Source organism: Orbicella franksi, chromosome 12, assembly GCF_964199315.1.
Source record: "Orbicella franksi chromosome 12, jaOrbFran1.1, whole genome shotgun sequence".
In the NCBI taxonomy this organism is placed as follows: Eukaryota; Metazoa; Cnidaria; class Anthozoa; order Scleractinia; family Merulinidae; genus Orbicella; species Orbicella franksi.
Genome location: NC_138156.1, coordinates 4,160,916 through 4,177,500, shown reverse-complemented (window position 1 = coordinate 4,177,500; position 16,585 = coordinate 4,160,916). Strand labels below are relative to the sequence as shown.

The window sequence follows — 16,585 nt, the reverse complement described above, 5'->3', positions numbered from 1 at the left end:
ACGTTACAAACAGTGCAACTTATTTGTTTTTACTTAAGTAGATCCAACAAGCTATTTCTTTCAGGTTTTTCTTCCACTGGGGGACAATTTCTTTCACTAATAATTAAGAATGGCTGACTGTTAGGATCGAGAACCGCCGGTCAACGACCCATTTGGCAAATCGCTCATATTTTGCCCAAAGATACCCTTAGGTGACCTAATTCTAAAAATCATATTTCAAGGTTCCAGCGAATTTTTATTTTCCAGAAATTCGCGAAAATTTGAAAGCGCGGTCAAAGTGCGGTTTTTCGTGTAATAAAATGACCGAAATAAGGTGCGAGGACGAAGCGCTGGCAAAGTCTTAAAATAAATTCAGTTGACTTCAAACTTCACACAAATGTGGAACAACCACTCTAATTTATTCCTCGTTTTAAGCTAATCTCAGAGATGTTGATATAGTGGTTTTCCGAACCATTTTAAAAACACCTATGAAGCGTGTGAAAAATAACGGCAAAATATAGGTCATGTTTAACAGCATAAAAATGCATCTGGTACCTCACTTTCCGATTATTTTACTTTACAGCCTAGAAATATCATTATTAAACATATATCATGCCAAGTTTCATGCTCGAACTCGCAGTATTTCCCTTTGAGAAAAACGAAAATCTATGTCAATGTGTTGGGCGCAAATAACACAATAATTATAAACGAACAAGAGACAAATCAGTTTCAACGGCGAAAGTAAAAGGCCATCATTCATTAAAATCCCGTCAATTCACTGCTATCAGTAGAAACATAATGTCCACTACATAGAAACTGTTTTTAGACGTTTTCGAAACATTGCGCGTTAACTTTGTTTAATTTCCAGTCCGCCGTCATGTCTAGTCTGTCATCGCGTGTATTTCCTTAATGTAAACAACACTCTGAATGGTTTTCACGACAAACGCAAGAGATTTCCTGTAACCTTAATGTTTTCGGTTCACCAAAACGCTTTAAGTTCGTTAAGACTCAATAATGGCTCAACTTGGAATGCTGTTTAGCATTAAGGACGTTAAAGGACTGTAAATTAATCGAGTTGAAATATCTTGAAGTAAATCAAGATCGCGTCCTTATTCTAATTTGGCAAACAGTCGACCTCCGTTCAAGTTCAAGAAGTCGAGAGGTTAATTCGGCAATGTATTACCGGTACAACAACAAAATCAAACCGAGGTCACAAAAGTGTAAGTTTAAAAGTGTAGTGGCAAGTCCCAAATAAATTTCGCCTTTCTAAAATGGAAACAAGAAGTGAAACGCACTGCCCCGAAACAAATAAACAAAATATTAATACGACTAATTTAATCCGAAAATGTTACAGAAAACATACCTAAAAGCCGTCGATTCCCCTCAATACCACTCCACATTGCCTTAAAGAGCCCAAGCTTTCTGCTGTAAGAATCAGGGGCCCCAGGAATCTGTTTTTATCATATCGGCAACCATGCTGCGTGGCTGATATTCGAGACTCAGTAAAAGTTGTCACACAACCGTACGAGCAGCCCAGTCACGCTTTCACTGCTCTTGCGCAAATGTCCAACATTTCGCAATTTACCTAAACTGATTACAAGTTTAAAGTAGTGACAGTAGATTGAAATGCGCTTCTTAAAGCTGACCTATCCAGGAGCAATTATTTCTTGTTCTTGAATGGCTCTTAGTTGTAGCTACAGTCGGGAAGGGGGGGAGGGGGAGAGGGTACTCCTGGAAACTTCGGATATCTGTATGCCGTGGAAGATTAAGTGGTCTCCAGCTCTTAACGCCAACACTGACACACCAGATGATTCTCGAAGTATCACAGGGATCACTAAGCTAAATAATTTTGAGTTTAGCTCCGCTGAGTCAATTACCTGTTGGCGCGCATATTGCATTGACCGTGGACAGGTGGAAAAACAGTTAAACCGGAAAAGCCTGGTGCACATTGTAATTTAGCGTTGTCCAACACGCAATCGGTCAGGTTGTAATGCTAATCGTATTTGACAGAATCTCAAGTTTTCTTTCGACACATACTGGGGTGACATACTCCTAGATGGGTGTGACCGGGAGCCATGAGTCAAGTCAGTCAACTCGCAAAGCTTAACAGAAGAGTGATAGTGAACCACTGGTGGAAGGACTGCAGATTGTCCCTACGCTTTACCCTGATAGGTCTCTGTTTTATTCTAATGAACTGATGCTGTGACAACAATACTATTTAGCTTTACGAAAATGCTAATTGTCAAGGGTTTCTTTTGCAATTTAGTTAGACATCGCTCTTTCTTTATTTTTTGCTGGAAACATCGTTTTCTAAAGGAGACTTCCGGTCATTTTCTAAAAAGGCACGAACACTGCGACCCCAACATCGGTGCTATTATCAACGGGTGTGACCGAGAAAGCGTCTGGTGATGTTTCCATGGATAGTAACCATGCATGGCAGGGGTGTATTAATGTCTTGAAGGCGGCTGTATTCGTGTCTTTCATAGCCTGTCCACTTTAGAGAGGCACTTGTCTCTGGAGAAATATACGCAGTTACTGGAGAGACATTCCCTTATGGACTTAGCCAAAATGTGCTACAAATCCTGCTTGGCGCAAGCGTTGGCGTGTTACTCAAAGCCACAATAGGTCACCAAGAAGCCCTTGTTGTTTCAAAAGAGGGTTGGGCTCTCAGGGCAGTCAGTGACAAGCAGCAATCGTATCTTGTGGCAAAATTCCGCACTGGTCAAACGACAGGCCGAAAGCTTGACGCCGAAATGGTGGCGCGGGAAATGCGCAGAGCCCAGGATCCTTATAATATTCGTCTTTTTCAGGTGCTAATTTTTCGGGGCGGGGGAGGATCGTTAAATTTTTGTAGAGAGGGAGAGGGAGTAGAGGAGGAAGGCCCTTTAGAGGAAAAACTCATGGCCGAATCGTCTCAACCTCGTTCCCAGGGTCTCTCATCTTACCGCACCCTGGAGCGTACTCCAGTCGGGCGGTAAGATGAGAGACTCTAGGAACGAGGTTTGAATCACCCTTTTGATTTGAGTCACCCTTTCCAAATTCGCTGCAACGATTAATTTACCTTTATCGACTTAAAATTAGATGATCTAATGCATTTTGTTTCCGACACTGCGCCTAGACGCAGTGCAACAGTGCCTTAACAAACTAATCACTCTAGAACATCTGAAAACATAGATCTCGCAAACAGCTTACTTTCCTGAAAATAGTTTTTCACAAAGAACTACTTATTTATGATTCTTTTATACTGCAAAAGAAACCCTTGACCACTAGCATGTTCATAAAGCTAAATGGTATCATTGTCACAGCATCAGTTCATTAGAATAAAACAGAGGCCTATCAGGGTAAAGCGTAGGGACAATCTGCAGTCCTTCCACCAGTGGTTCACTATCACTCTTCTGTTAAGCTTTGCGAGTTGACTGACTTGACTCATGGCTCCCGGCCACGCCCATCTAGGAGTATGTCACCCCAGTATGTGTCGAAAGAAAACTTGAGATTCTATCAAATACAATTAGCATTACAACCTGACCGATTGCGTGTTGGACAACGCTAAATTACAATGTGCACCAGGCTTTTCCGGTTTAACTGTTTTTCCACCTGTCCACGGTCAATGCAATATGCGCGCCAACAGGTAATTGACTCAGCGGAGCTAAACTCAAAATTATTTAGCTTAGTGATCCCTGTGATACTTCGAGAATCATCTGGTGTGTCAGTGTTGGCGTTAAGAACTGGAGATCACTTAATCTTCCACTGCATACAGATATCCGAAGTTTCCAGGAGTATCCCCTGCCCCCCCCCCCCCTTCCCGACTGTAGCTACAACTAAGAGCCATTCAAGAACAAGAAATAATTGCTCCTGGATAGGTCAGCTTTAAGAAGCGCCTTTCAATCTACTGTCACTACTTTAAACTTGTAATCAGTTTAGGTAAATTGCGAAATGTTGAACATTTGCGCAAGAGCAGTGAAAGCGTGACTGGGCTGCTCGTACGGTTGTGTGACAACTTTTACTGAGTCTCGAATATCAGCCACGCAGCATGGCTGCCGATATGATAAAAACAGATTCCTGACGCCCCTGATTCTTACAGCAGAAAGCTTGGGCTCTTTAAGGCAATGTGGAGTGGTATTGAGGGGAATCGACGGCTTTTAGGTATGTTTTCTGTAACATTTTCGGATTAAATTAGTCGTATTAATATTTTGTTTATTTGTTTCGGATCAGAGCGTTTCACTTCTTGTTTCCATTTTAGAAAGGCGAAATTTATTTGGGACTTGCCACTACACTTTTAAACTTACACTTTTGATGACCGCGGTTTGATTTTGTTGTTGTACCGGTAATACATTGCCGAATTAACCTCTCGACTTCTTGAACGGAGGTCGGCTGTTTGCCAAATTAGAATAAGGGCGCGATTTTGATTTGCTTCAAGATATTTCAACTCGATTAATTTACAGTCCTTTAACGTCCTTAATGCTAAACAGCATTCCAAGTTGAGCCATTATTGAGTCTTAACGAACTTAAAGCGTTTTGGTGAACCGAAAACATTAAGGTTACAGGAAATCTCTTGCGTTTGTCGTGAAAACCATTCAGAGTGTTGTTTACATTAAGGAAATACACGCGATGACAGACTAGACATGACGGCGGACAGGAAATTAAACAAAGTTAACGCGCAATGTTTCGAAAACGTCTAAAAACAGTTTTTATGTAGTAGACATTATGTTTCTACTGATAGCAGTGAATTGACGGGATTTTAATGAATGATGGCCTTTTACTTTCGCCGTTGAAACTGATTTGTCTCTTGTTCGTGTACAATTATTGTGTTATTTGCGCCCAACACATTGACGTAGATTTTCGTTTTTCTCAAAGGGAAATACTGCGAGTTCGAGCATGAAACTTGGCATGATATATGTTTAATAATGATATTTCTAGGCTGTGAAGTAAAATAATCGGAAAGTGAGGTACCAGATGCATTTTTATGCTGTTAAACATGACCTATATTTTGCCGTTATTTTTCACACGCTTCATAGATGTTTTTAAAATGGTTCGGAAAACCACTATATCAACATCTCTGAGATTAGTTTAAAACGAGGAATAAATTAGAGTGGTTGTTCCACATTTGTGTGAAGTTTGAAGTCAATTGAATTTATTTTAAGACTTTGCCAGCGCTTCGTCCTCGCACCTTATTTCGGTCATTTTATTACACGAAAAACCGCACTTTGACCGCGCTTTCAAATTTTCGCGAATTTCTGAAAAATAAAAATTCGCTGGAACCTTGAAATATGATTTTTAGAATTAGGTCACCTAAGGGTATCTTTGGGCAAAATATGAGCGATTTGCCAAATGGGTCGTTGACCGGCGGTTCTCGATCCTAACAGTCAGCCATTCTTAAGTATACCATAAGTGTACTTCTTTTAAGCCACCTGCCCGAGAGTAATGGGCATTTTGCATCAAACGGTCACATGATACAAAATCAACCATGCTGGATAGCCTGCAGTGCAGGTGTATTTCTGCCGTGCGAGTGCACATTTTCGTATTAGGACGCCATCTTTCGCAACTGTGGAGGGTTGGGGCGAGGGAAAAATTTGCCGTGAGACCCCCCGCCCTCTGCCTCAACCTTCTGCCGGTCAACCATCCAATTACAATCCAAGATGACGGCATCAAAAACCTGGTCTATTGAGCGTTCCGTTACAAAATAACGCTTGCACTGTAGGCTACATCCTGGAGGACAAAAAACAAATTAGTGATCCATTCATAATTAGGGGCATTTGTGTAGCGAGCGCGTTGCGGGAAAACGGGTGGGAGGGGGTGGTGGGATATATTAGTCTTATATTGTTTCAGTGGAAATTGAATAACAGACCTGACGACGCGTGTGGCAGCGTGAGTGCCACCTTTAAAGTAAGCGTTTACAAAGAAATTGATGTCTCTTTTGGGGAAGAATTTTTCTCTTTTTTTTGCTCTATTGATTATTTGATATACTGCAAGAAACTCGACCCACCGTCTTTGCGAAATGATGCTATGGCTATAAGCTCTAAATGAGTACATAACTCGCATTTGAAATTCGTCCGAGTGGCTTCTTTTTAAATTTAATATTTTTCAATTTCTCAAGGAGAATGTGAATAATCAACTAGAGAGAAAGTCAACAGACAAGCGTCAGGTAATTTCAGTGGTAAGTTGATCTAAATTGTAGAAAGAAGACAGTTTTTTTCTGGACCATACCTAGCATTTTCAATTGGTGTTTTACCAACCTTCCCTAACTCTGATCGATGAGAAAATTACACCAGTTTTTGGAAAATGATTGAAGTTTTGTTGAATGTTTTTTTTTTAATAATAATTTTTTTTAGTAATCGCTATTTCCATGGAAACGATAAACCAAAAATATGAAAATCGGTAAAGCATGAATTTTGTGCGAACCAGATCTGTCATAGAAAATCTGATGCCAATTTCTGAAATTACGATGTATGGCAAGGAGAATATGAAGAATAAAAAAAATCTGTATGCTTGATTCGAATAAATCGCGAAAACATTTCAAACCATGCTTTTTGTGTAATAAAATTAAATGGACTGAAAGAAGAACGTTATTTTAATGAAATTGCTCCAAAAGACACCAAAATGTGTCTTGAAGTTTTGTTTTGCATCCATGAGAGTTTTGTTGGTTTGTATTTTCTTGATCTCGAGAACGAGACTTTTTCTCAACATCACTTCCACAATAAATTTTGAACAATTTTCGATTTTAAGCGCTTTTTTGAAGATCTTAAACACGGCTCGATAGATTTTTTAAAATGTTAACCATGCATGCCTAATAATGTTACAAATTTTATTCCAAAGTTTCTTTAGCATTGATACACTGGAACTTGTTTAAATTTGCCGATGAAGTAGGCGCAAAATGTGTCTTGAAGTTTTGAAAGGTGTAGGTCCCCATTAGAAGTGTTGAAAGTCTAATTTCTTTGTCTTCTTTGCATGTTTTTTTTTTTTTTCATTACCATTTTAAAAGCGAAAAAGTTACATAACTACGGCGGACAGGGCAGGCGGGTACGTATAAGTCATATTATATTTTCTCATTAACCAAGTTATTTCAGAAGTGTAACAGCTCTCGTAAGCTGGTATTGCTGTATTACTGTAGCAGCTGTTACTGTTTTAGGGCTAGGTGCTTTGTTTCTGTTGTTTGCTCTTTTGTTCTCTTCAGGGTATCAGTCAGACTTTACGAGGGCTGCTACATGACCCAGTTATTTTGTAATTCTACAGATTGATGCAAGGTCCAAAAATTTCGAATATAAAGATGTGCAGGAATGTCACACGGTCGAAAATCGAGTGCCTCGAAAACAAAGATCCCGTGGTGAGGGGGTGGGGGTGGTGGGAGGTTCGAGGCTTGCAGACGTTTATTGGCATTTAGTGTTCCTTTACGGCTCAGTGTTTCAGGTGTACCGGCCAAGAAAGTACGGCACTCACTATCTTAAGTCATACACAAGAACAAACTGTAGTGACTGCCGTTATATCTCTGACTCTGTAACTGACATAAAGGTTACTTGTTCTTCTTTGCAATAGAACAAAGTGGGTAAGCCGCACGCTAGTTCACGTGACTTTGGCTTTGATTGTAACTCGACTACTACTTAAATGCAACACTACTTTTGTGATAGCATTTTGGGTGAAAATGGAGCCGTCTGCCAGCTCTTTCGGTGGGAAATAAGCTCGAGCACAGGCGAAGATTGAAGACCGGACACAAGGGGATGGCAGAAATCCGCGATACAACGGAGAAAAGTCACCAACAGAGACTTAAAGCTTTGCTAAGCCGCAGGCACAGGAAAAAATCGATTTAATTATTTTTTAGTGTCCACAATTAGCCTCCAAGACTAAATCTTTCAGACACTGAAATAAAGTTTATACACGTATGTTTCTCTTTCTTATGCTTATGCTTGTGCCTATTTCACCTCGGTGTCCAATAGCATTTTCTTTTGCTAATGCTGGAGCTTTTGCTTGCTCACAAGTGTGAACCAGGCGTTTTAGCTTATCTGTAGTTGACTTAATTTATTTATCTAGTTAATGTTTCCTCACAGCGTTCGAGATCCCTTGACCAAGAGGAATCAGATAAGAAAAGCCACCAGACGTTACCAGCGGAAGTAGATGGTGCTCTGCAAGACCTGATGACCAAATGCAGGCGCAGAACCAATGACAGTCTGGACAGTTTACTTTGTTGCTTAGAGTGTAGTCATGAGTAGAAATAAAGCATGGCTAAAAATCTAGTTGTTTGCTTATGCCGTCGATGTATAATAATCGCACGAGCGCACGTTGGATTTGAGATGGTAGAGAGCCAACGAACGTAACGCCGAGTGGGCTATAATCATCTCATATACAACAAGCGCGACAGGATCGGATAATTGTTTATTAACCTCCTCCTCCCCAATATTGAAAGCTAAAACGAAATGAAGTAAGTTAAAAACGTCTCAGAAAATTACGAATACCCTTACCATATTTGTAGAGCATGGTGTAATAAAGACTTGGTTCATGTTTAGCGGGTGTTTATCGAGTTACGGATGCACGCGGGAAGTTTGGAGAGCACAGGAGAAGCGTGAGCAACTTTAGCTTCCTGAGTGCTCTCCAAACTTCCCGAGTACATCCATAACTCGATATACGCACATCTAAAAGCATGAACCAATTCTTGTACATACCATGATGTCTCAGCCAATGAAAACTCTCGAATTGCATTATCCAGTGATGTTAATTTAATCGTCATACTCATTACACCGAAATTGTCAACATAACACAAATTATAGCGACGACGTGGCCAGTCAAGACACCCTTGTATTGTAATCACTAGAAACGAGATCGGAGAATGATTTTTTTTTTCCAATGGGTGGGATTAGTGGTAGAGTTTGAAATTATTAGAGATACGTAAGAAGAGAACACGTCAACCACGGGATTGTAAAGAATTTCCTTGAGAGTGTGAAGATGGCAGGTGTTAAATAATTGTTAGATCTTTGATGTTTCGCTCTTGCCGTTTACAGAATGATTTGAAATAACTTTAGAAATTAAACATTTATTCCCTGTGGGTTTGTGTTCATTTGCTGTCATACAATGAGCTCTTGCTAGCCTACATGTAGTAAAACATCTTTATCTCGTCTTATCAAGTACAAAACCAAAATGAATCGTGACTTTCACCATTCCATCAATTTTCTTCATTTGCCATGCCACGTGGGGAAAAAATAAACTGTCATGGAACCTTCAAAATTAATGTTTCCAGTTGTTTCTCAAGCAACTCATAACCAACACTGGTGACACTTAAAAAAAATCGTTGACTACAGTTTAATGAAAAAAAAAAAGTCGTTGTAAATGGGATGCAGACATAAAACCCAAATTTGTGTACTCGTGTCTGCTTACGCCATCGCAGCGATCTCACTACATCGTAGTGGACCATAGTGAGATACGTAAAGTGGATCATGAAATGAGTCGAATTCATCATCGAATATTGAGCTTAACTATTTCGGTACAAAACTTAAAATATTAAATCCTCTTCTTGATTTGAGACATTCCTTTAAGTCTTCGCGGTGAGGATGAAATATCGTCTGGTGGTTGATTTCCTGTAATTTGTCTTCGTGGCAATGTTGACATTGTAGGCAAAAACGAGTTAAATGGAACTAGTGATTTTGACATGTATAAAAATTAATGTTATTTATATTTGATCTGTAGTATTGGACTATTAAGTGGAACCAGCTTGTGTGGTTTTCAAAGTCTGATAAATCGTTTTTCATCGATAGATAGATAGATAGCAATCTTGGATCAAACATGATAGGCACATTTGAATTTCCTCCGCTCCTGATTGGTTCACGCTACTGATTCTGCGGAAGTATTTATCAATACCTGTGTTATAAATAAGAACAGAATTTTTTTAACAAACAAAAGTCCTTTCAATAGGAGTCGTGTCGTTACCGAGCTGATAACTGCTATCGAGAGAAGATAACATGGAGAAGTTTGCTCTTATCTTCATCGCAACAACTCTAATTCTCTCGAATTTTACTAATGCGAGAAGTCGTTGGACAAGAGATGTTCAACCCCCGAAAAGTTTCCTTTGGAAAGTTTCTACCTTTCACAGACCGTGGTATTCGGGACGAAGAGAAGCCGAATTCCCCAAGAAGGTATTTGAAAATGCGCCCTAAACTTTTCGCGTCATAGAAATCGCAGTAACAAAGTAATGCCACAACTCTAAACTTTCTTCAGTTAGTTTCCAGTGTTAAATTAACATAAAACAATAGACAGGCTTTGGTTTGAAGTCACCAGCTAACAATATAAGTTTTAAAAGTCTTTTCCAAGAGTTTTTCTTTTGTAACGTCAGCATCCTGTACTTTATGTGGAGTGGTACATGCAGATAAGTCCATTCTGACCCTCGACAAACTTGACACAAAAACACAGCACTATCTAGCATAAATTAGTGGTACGAGAGAACTTTAGAATAACATACAAAAGAAGCTTGATATCCTGCGGAGATTAGCGTCGTGACAGGAAAAAAAATGAAGCAAAATGTGAATGAATTGATCTGATCAAGCGGGATTAACATTGTATAATTGTGACAGTTTACGAACAATCAAGAGCACTAGTTACTGGAGATTTTTCCACTTACGATATAAAAGAGTTTTATCTTCCTTTCAACAACAAGAAAGCGAATAAGGGTTATACTTTGTGTTCGAAATAAGGCCTTTGAACATGATAACAACTTCATCTGGATTTTTTTTTCAAGGGGAAGATATATATCATATTAAGGCCTATTAGTATTTTTAGTGTTCAGTGGGTGGTATTTCTGGGCATGATAAATGAAAAATGTTGTCAGGAGGCGCATTAGTCCAGTTTTAACACAGAACGTGTCCGGTTCAAAGGGGAACGAGTAACCAATGTTTTGCCAATTATCAGACCGGTTAAATCAATTCTCCTTTGTTTAAAGCCTTTGGTATTGATATAGCATGGACGTAGGGTTTCTCATTTGTGCCCAATAGGTAGATAAGTTTAAACTGCAAAGCTAAACATTGCGTTTACAGAAATGATTGTTTGACCTTTTTTAATGAATTATCGATGATTTTTGGCGTGGTACAATAGTTTTCGTTTGAATTACAAGAAATTATCAGTAATTAATCGGAGTCTTTACCGGTGCAATTAAACCCACTAGACATGGCGTTCTCCGGTCTTCCGATTGCGTCTGCCATTAACAGGTTATAAATCAGTTTGTGCGGAAGAGAGGAGAGTCAATTCAAATTGAGCGAGGGAGCAAAGATTTTATTTACCAGCCAAAGCTGTCAAATCAGTTTAAAAGAAAGTGCACGTCGGACGAAGCATTCGACTTGAAACTGTCCACTCGGCCGGTTTTCAAGACTGTCCAGGGAGGCAAGCCGTAAATTTGCTACGAATAATGATAATTAAAAACACGAAACACAAAATTGACAAAGAAGGAAAAACACCTGTAAGATACCTTATTCTGTAACGCCGCGGCGTGATACGTTGGTTTGGGTATCGATCCTCCTTCCTTGTACTATAAATTTTTGTGAAATTAAATTTGAAAACAAAATTGCGTTGACGAACGAAGAGCTAAGCTGATTTTCGGAAAGAACGCTTCGGCAAATGATAGGTCCGTGTGATTCAGTTTTCTTTTTCTTTGTCTTCATGCAGGTTTAGTTAAACAATGTAAAAAGGCTATCTCAAGAGCTGTTACTTGCATATAACCATAGAACTGGAACTTTTATTCCAACCCATCAGACCAAAGCTATCGCTAAAAGAATTCCTTTAACTTATCCAAAATATATCTTAGTGCTTTTGTGAGCATTTCATTGTATTCCCGGCTAGATCCAAATTTGCGTTTCATTTACTCAGTGATATCTGAATAAGAAAAGACAAAAGAGAAACCAAAGATTATTTCACTTTGCATATCCATTGTATACAATATTTATCCACCTTTTCATCATGCCTACATGGGGGTTATTGACCGGGTCATCTTACTTTTAAGAACAGCTTTTTGAAGCACATCGTCTTATCACGCTTCCTAACGCTAATGAACGCGCGTAAGGTTTAACAAAAGTTCCTAAGTCTTGTCTTAAGATACCGAGCAATAGCGTTTTCTGTTTGCCCTAAATTTCGTTTAAACAATTACAATTTATTATAATTATTGCATTGACAATTTCATTATTAATTTCTCAAAGCTGACTTTTCCTGTCAAGTTTTGGGTTTCTTTATACCCTTTCTTTACGCACATTATAGGTTTCTTTTCGTAGAGGTTATCTGTCCAATCAATGTTCTGTAAGATTTGCTACATAAGCCGCGTTGATCAAGGAAAGAAAATCGTCAGTCTAAAGAAGGTGGAAATTGCTCATTTTCATCGTAAGCGGTGTCTAATATCAGATCAGTTTTCTATTATTGATAGGTCACTTCACATTTCCCACTCAGTACTTCCTTCTTGTTTCAAATGCTAATCCTCTAACTCAACAATTGGCTCACCCACCACTGACTGTGGTGACTGTGTGTACAAAGCGATTGACATAAATTTCCTTTTCAGGACAAGAGAGTTTCATTGTCTTTTCTTGTTTCCTAGCACTGATCGCTTCCCGATCGTAAGATTTCTTCTGTCTCGGTCGTTCTTAAAATTCATCATATAAAAATCGTAGTTGATCCCAGATACAATTTAAGTCTCTTTTTTACCTTACTTTAATCTAGCTGATTCAGTAAAAGCTCATTATCTCTTGATAAAAGTGAAAGCGATGGAAAGAAGAGGGCACAAAGCGCAAATTAACTTATTCTCTCTTTCAAGTAGATTGCCAACTCGTCAAATTTAATATGCCTGACACTATTAAGACCACTTGATTGAGTTTTGCAGCGTTATTTTAATTAAAAGTGTCATAGAACCACTACCTATTAATTTTCCAATTTGTCATTTTCAGGTAATCAAGACATCAATTTATTCCTTTAATTCTTTTCGTCAGAAAATCAACACCAAGTGAAATTAGCATCAATACTGTGTTTTAATATTCTGTTAAGTATAACTGCATCACTACAGGACATCAGAGTTAGATTTAACTGTATAAGTTTTCACTATACATGCTAAACAGTTTTAGTTCGTAACAAAACCACTGTTCAAAAAGTTTGAGTGATACAGTATTTTAAAGAAGTAGTTTTGGAATTGTATTCTCGTTATATTGTTTTCAAAACGATTGAATGGACAACGGTTTCAAAACTTCTCAAATTAAACCGGATGTCATGAAACCGACAAATCGTTATAAAAGGGCTTAGCGGTTCTTTGTCGTGAATAGTAAAGTTGAAACGAAATCATCGTTAATCTGTCAAAAACATATCAGGCAAGACCATTCCCATCCGATGTATAACTTGAAGATGGCAAGATTACTTCAATTTGCTGCAATTCTCTCTTTAACCGTTTCGTTGTGCGCGTTAAGAACGAAAGGAGAAAATGAATTGGAATCTGTTACGAACAAACAAAAAGGTTTGAAGATGCTCAGCCACAGACCGTGGTATTCTGGTAAACGCGACGATTATCGTTTACGCAGCGAGGTAGGCAAAAAAATCTCTGTTAATTAAACAGTAAAAAGTTGGAGACAAAATTACTTTCTTTTTCAAGTGCTAAATCGATGACAAGCAGTACGCTTTTCGCCTTTGTCTATTTAAATAAAACTGTCGATTTTGTCGGTTCTATGGATAACACAGTTTCGCCGAAAAACATGTCCGAACAAACCTAAGAATAGTTACTTTAGCAATCTTTCTATTTAAAACATGAAATAACGCAACCACGTGAAATTTATGTCGAAGATACCGTGGGTCACCTTTAAAAGTGTTACTGCTTTGCACTAAGCATGCTACATGCTAAGGAATAGCAACAAACTTGAGAATACTTACAGAAACGTTCGATGCATGCAACGATGTTAACCTTGTGAAATTTAAGATTGAAGATTGTGGGCTTTGTTTACTGAAAGAGATTATTTCGTACAGCCCGGGCCTTTTTCAAAAGATGAAAGAACAATACACAATAGATTAGGGTCAACACACCAAAGCTGCTCGGTGTAACAAGAGGCCACAAAAAAGATGTACCACAAATGTACACAAAATTCATGATAAACAGAAGAGGCTGGAGGATCTTTCCGTGCAATTTCAAGTCTTGATACACGAATTTTATTGTCCCTCACTTACTTCACAATGTTATTTTAAAAGGCACCTGTTGGTCATACTGGGAAAGTTTTTAATATTTTTAAACTGAGAGTTTGCTTGAAGTGTAAAACATCATCATATTTCGTATTCGAAACAGTTCAATAGCAAGAAGGTTGGATTGATGCGAAAATTATTTCCCAAAGTGCGCCAGTGTGAATAACGGGGGATATTAGCCGAGCTGCAAGTAAATATAGTCCTCTGTTCACCCAAACTCCGGTAAATAAATCTCATATTACTTACCTTACCAGTGAATGGGCAGAAATAAAAGAGCCAATTTCCTTTGCTTGTATTACAAGACGTTCTTATTTCTCGTGCGGTACATACCCACCGTTATCCAATAACAATGAGGTAATAAGCGTTAGTTATATCAGTATCCAATCTTTGAATAACCCGGGTCAGGATAAATCATAGCTTCCTTTTGCAATGTGAAGACGTTAAGCGAAGAAAGGTTCAGTCGTACTTTGAGATGTGCGGAATATCTCGAATAAGAATCAGCCAATCAGAGCGCTCCATTCATTGACTGACCTTCGCTGGTTTTAAGTTGTCTGAATTGAGAAATGGTAAAAAGCCAGCTGTTGAGAGCATTTTGGGCCGTTAACTTGCCTGTTGTCATTTAAAACGTTGGCTTCTTCTCGGTTGTCATACGGCGACACACTATTTGACAGGTAAATATTCGTCCTTTTATTTTTGGCAGTTTTGAATGGTAAGTTTTTCTCAGAGACAGGTTGGGTATGAATTTTTGGCCAGTTTTCTCTTCCGTGTAGGAGAAACGCATATTGTCCTCTTGATAACTGCGAACGAGCCACGCCCACATTGGCTTAGTCTCCTTCGCAGCCGTTATCAGGGTCATCACGCAACGCTAGAAGCGTTGCGTGACGACCCTGATAACGGCTGCGAAGGAGGCTAACATTGGCTGAAACCAATACCTATCGGTTTGTATATTTTATGTGATCTGTAACCATCCTATAACCAGCTCAAAATGTGCTACAGACTTTAATGATAGATTATGGATGAACGTTTCACCCATGTAAATGTCAGTTTGGATATAATTTTCTTTTCCCTGCCGTTTAAGTTCAACGCTTATTGCCCGCTTCAAAACTGGGGACGAACCACACCCAAATAACCAAATTGGAAAGCCACATGAGCCTAAGCTGGGTTTTTTTGTGAATTGGAATTTAGATATGTTGGAGAAAAACCCTCAGAGCAAGGCGAGAACCAACAGCAAACGCAACCCACATATGGCACCGGGCTGGAATCAAACCCAGGCCACATTGGTGGGAGGCGAGCACTCTCACCAGTGCGTCATCTCGTGTTACATGTATGTAAGGATTGCTATTGTTTCTCTCACAGATAGGGATCAGCCAAACAAGAGGATTTGATCAAGCAGAGTGGATTGTTAGGAACAAAAGCTAGGAACAAAAAACTTAACAGCAGCAAGCAATAATAAACCAAGATGAGTAACTTCACTGACGCAGGCCTGAAAAGATATATCTTATTCCTTTACTTTAAATTGATACCTGTGTGCTAAACTCTGTAAACAGACAAATGGTTAAATCAGGAAAAGAAGTCATAAGTTATAAGGATGGAAGTAAAAATCAACTTATTACTTTTATTGTAACCGTAAACGTAACACAGTGGGTTTAAAATGTTGGCTGAGCGACTCGAGAGAAGAGCAAGAAAGTCAACTAGATGATGTACTGGATATTAAAGAATTTCTCTTTAATTTTTATGAGCGTTCTTTATTTAATGATCCGCTGTGTTTACCTAGGCAATCTGATTGGCTATCAATTCTCCTTAATGATTGACACCAACACTTATCTAGTTCGTGACACATCAAGAAAAACAAAGCCTGGTGCGCGTACACAACTGCAAATTTCAAATTAAATGGGAATTCAGTTTGTGCGACTTTTCTAAAGCGTGATTCCTAGTGATTCCTAAGAGATAATAGTTGATTCGGTCTTTACCCTCATCAACTATCACCCCCTAGAAATCTCCAGCTCTTGATCTTATTATATCAGTGCTAACCAGAGGCGGCTTAAATAATTCCGGATCACGGAAGTCTGAGTTTGATGAAGCCTCGATCGGGGACTTCAGATTAAAGTGTCCGTGAAATCGTAAGTCAGTGATTCCCTCAAGTACTTATATCCTGTTACTATCACCGTTATGGAGAGCTAGCTGTTAATAACCATCGTTGATTGATCAGAGTGTTATTGATCCTCGCGCGCTTCGCCCACGAGGATTAATAGCGCTGAGCTAAACAAAGGAGAAAAAGGATTGTTTCGCAGTCTAACAGAGTATCATTTGGACTAATTCCTGCGCACGTTTTCTCATTACACAAGTTCACACACACACGTTTCCTTTACGACACATGAAAGAGGAAAGGTGAAAATTTCCGATCAAATCTTTGAGTAGATAATGGACCATTTCATGGTTT

At 38.9% G+C, this 16,585-nt stretch overlaps 1 protein-coding gene and 1 long non-coding RNA gene across 4 annotated transcripts in view; one reads left to right on the top strand and one right to left on the bottom strand.

Moving 5' to 3' along the window:
- Positions 1 to 15,485, bottom strand: part of LOC145462611 (uncharacterized) — a 24,232-nt gene extending 8,747 nt beyond the window's left edge. Inside the window, exon 1 of one of the 2 annotated variants that reach the window (XM_081446180.1) lies at positions 14,392 to 15,485. The gene's annotated coding sequence lies outside the window, so the exon portion shown is untranslated. Of the gene's footprint in view, positions 104 to 14,391 lie in introns of those variants that run through there. The other variant, XM_081446179.1, reaches the window with a different exon arrangement.
- Positions 9,880 to 15,907, top strand: LOC145462614 (uncharacterized). 2 transcript variants are annotated; one of them, XR_014041224.1, is made up of 2 exons: positions 9,880 to 10,094; positions 15,502 to 15,907. It is a non-coding gene; the product is annotated as an uncharacterized LOC145462614 (long non-coding RNA). The 2 variants fall into 2 exon arrangements; XR_014041223.1 differs by lacking the exon at positions 9,880 to 10,094 and adding an exon at positions 13,012 to 13,500.
- Positions 15,908 to 16,585: the final 678 nt, after the last annotated feature.